The sequence below is a fragment of the Bidens hawaiensis genome, unplaced genomic scaffold (assembly GCF_021521415.1).
Source record: "Bidens hawaiensis isolate Kalapana, Puna unplaced genomic scaffold, B.hawaiensis_p1.1 tig00001521_1, whole genome shotgun sequence".
In the NCBI taxonomy this organism is placed as follows: domain Eukaryota; kingdom Viridiplantae; phylum Streptophyta; class Magnoliopsida; order Asterales; family Asteraceae; genus Bidens; species Bidens hawaiensis.
The window spans coordinates 2633517-2637324 of NW_027491087.1; positions in this window are offsets into that span (position 1 = coordinate 2633517).

Here is a 3808-nt window from a genome sequence, read left to right on the forward strand (position 1 = left end):
TAGGATTCTGGACCGCAAGCGGACCCAAAACCATGTTTTCGAGGCGTTTGTCGTAAGTATATAGGAAACTGTCTAGCACCTTTTCCTTATCCACGTCCCTCTTGTTCATGTAAAGATTAATTATAAACGGGTTGAACATGTCGCAGAGTGCTCTCAGCTTCTCAGGATTACGATCCTTAAACCAACACTATCGGGGCACTTTCTTCGCCGCATACCAGAGCAGATCACGCAACAAAACGACATTCTCAAATTGAAATGGGCGGGGTGATTGTCAAAGTGAGACCGATTCCTTATTTATTGGAATAAATATGGAATAAAGATTTTTGGTTATTCCGTTATTAGATTGATCTACTGTCCTTGTATTTAAACCACTTATTGGTATGTATTGAATCATCATAAATAATAATAAGAACCTTCGAATCATCGAATTATTAGATTACTAGCTGTAGAGCCTGTGTAACACACAGGATGATCTAAATAATTAAGTTACAAATAAACCAATACATAATGTATATAGAAAAATGTATTACATCCATGCTTGTATCATTATACATAAATTGATTTTATTTATATCACAAAATGATTTTTTCCAAAAAAAAATAATAATGCACGTGCAAAAACATACACAAGAATACTCCGTATATTAAAAATTCGCAGTATCATGTATGTATAATTGAAAGAAATTTGGTTATGAACCAATTTCAGATAATACTTCTCTTATAATAATAGTTTTGAGCTACACCATGAAAATATTTTGATAAGTTTGAGAGACTTCACGACTTTGCCACCTGACCAAAAAAAAATAACATTTCTAATCACTATTCAAGAAAAAGTCAATACTTACACAAATGTTTCTAATTTGATAAAAGTTAAAAGTATTGATAGGCCTGGAGGTGGCATGTTAAAAGTGGTTGTCATTTTTTCTTAAATTTTAATAGTCATATGAAAAATACTCAATGTGCAAAATCCCGAATCTTTTGACTATTTCCAAAAATATAATTAAAAATAAATTCGAAACTCAATCACATTTAAAATTCCAACTTTTATTTGTTTTACATTTTTAAGTCCAAACTTTGAACCCGTAAAAAGTTTGACGATAAATCAATTTGCATTCTCAAAATTTTTAAAATATTCAGATTACCCATTTTTTACGCGTAACAAATTTGAGCCAAATGTTGTTAATTTGTATCAAACGATCTATTTATCAACATTTAACCCGTAACAAGCAAATTTAAGTTTCAGCGAAAACGCGAAGCAATCCTTGATAAAAAAACCCAATAAACTAAATATGATCTTTATTATATTTTAAAGTGATTGGTATATACTATACTTACAATTTAACACATATATGTATAGTTTACTAAATTAATCGAAAAATTAAATAGATAGATTTAAGTCATGTATTTATAATTTATAAATTTATATGACAATATACAAAAAAAAACAATAAATAAATGGTTTTATTTTTAAAAAATGGATCAACTTTTAAGCATATATTTATAATTAATGATTAAAAAATTACTTTGTAAATAGAAAGCATATTAGTGTTTTTTTATTTACAATCTTCAACAATATACATAGTATAATATGTTAATGATAACATTTAAAATTATATTCTTTTCAATATAATAAACATGGTTTGTTGTAGATTTTTGGATTTCACCAAATATGTTGTGATATTATAACAATATACATTAATATAATATATAAATATTTATTTGTATAAAAGTGTATAGATATAATATAAATAGAGTTTAAAGAAAAACGAATAATTTAATTAGATATAACATAAATGGATTATAAAAAAGAAAGTGAATAATTATTGATTTATGTCATATATTAATATTGGAGGGAAAAAAATTGTAAGGATTAACCACAAACCGACACATGCCACATTTATTTTACTTTATTATAATAGGTAGATTTTTATAAAAATGTCACAAGTTACATCCTTTTGAATTTTAGAGACAAAATTATTTTACATGAAATTTAATAGTAAGTAATTGCAAATGTTAAAAACATTATACAATCATATAAAGCATACAGTAATTATTTTTTGTTAAAACTTTAAAGTTCTCATTGTTTATTTTGTTCCTCATTTAAGAAATACAGTGAAGATACCATCTCTACTCTATAAATGCTAAGTAATCATCTACAGCAATTAATAATTATACTTAACCCTTTGGCTAAGTAAAGTTTTATTTTTAGCTATTTGACAAGAATAAGCTAAATAAATAATAAAAATAAGTTGTAAAGTTAAGCCAACTCGATTTTTAATCAACTCTTAACTCAAGTTTAATATTCCAGCTCGATTTTAGTTTTGGGCTTGCAAATACTGGTTTTCCATTAATTTTCTTATGTATATATGCAAAATCAAGATTCATAAAATCCATAAACTTACTATAATCTAAAAATCATTTCAGATATGTTTATTATAACAAACAGAAGCCTATTCATACTTTCGAGCGGATTTGGGCTACTTGTAGGTCCCGAAACCGGATCAAACAACAAAACAAACTAAGTACTAGTCGTTCTTGGATCAACCTCACAACTAGTTGGCGGAAACAACTAGTCGGACCGAGATCTCGGATCTTGTGTGTGTGGGTAAGGGAGGCCGAAAGTGAGAGGTTAGGGTGAGGGGTTAGAGAGAGTTTTAGTTACTTGGAGAGAATACTTGGATGTGAAAATATATGTTTGTGAAAAGGTTAGATTGGTGTATGAGATACACACACCATATATATGTGTGTGTTTACTCATACACCTCTTTCATTAATAATGCCCAATGGGCTCCGAATACAAAGGCCTCGGGCCCAAACATACAAACGTAAACGAATAAACAACGTAAACGTACACTAGTTACAAATACGAAAGACTACTAATGAAATTGACCTTACAATCTCCCTCTAGTATTTTGTATTTGGTTTATTTCCTTCTCACCACTCGCACTCGGACTCATAGTCGAATACATCGTCTGGATCTTCTTCATCATCATCATCGTCATCATCATCGTACTCAGTATATCCCACCAATAGCCAAGCTATGGTAGGGTCTGAGGAGGGTAAGATGTAGACAGCCTTACCCCTACCCCATAGGGATAGAGAGGCTGCTTCCGATGAGACCCCCGGCTCGATAGTAGTTTTGCATCAAGCCTTGGACATAAGGCACATAGCAGTCAATCATCGGGACACCGGCTGATTGGTGCATGTACCATTGTCTTTCGGCTATCAACGCCACCACATGATGCCTGATTAACCTTCTGCCACTTTTAACGTTATTTTCACGAGATTAGTAAAATAACGTTAAAATTAGTGCGATTTTACTTTTGCCCACCCGAGAGTTCACACATATATACATTATATGCGCGCACCGCAAGCAGGGCGAAACTTGTTGAACTTTATATGGATCTTCTTCAAATGGTTGTTTTTCAACAAGTAATCTGACAAACTTGTTGAACTTTCCAACGATGGTGTCCGTGTTGTCACGACGAACATCTTCGACTGTACAGAGGGGTGACTCTATTAGCTTCTTGAGGTCCCAGAGTCCAAGTTTTGTCAGTTCAAGCTCATCAAAGAATGTGAGCTCATGACTGCGAGTGCAATGTATGATAACTTCGCCGTATTCGTTGTCAAATCTTCGACCTCGTTCACATGTTTTCCATCCTACTCACGCTATAGAATTTGGTTCCTTTTCTTGAGTTTCTTCGAGCAGGTACAACAACATGAGTTGTCACACCCGAACCTACAGCGGAAATGCCGGGGCGTGGACTGATTGTCACAGCTCACAAGGTTACTATCACGCAAATATTAAA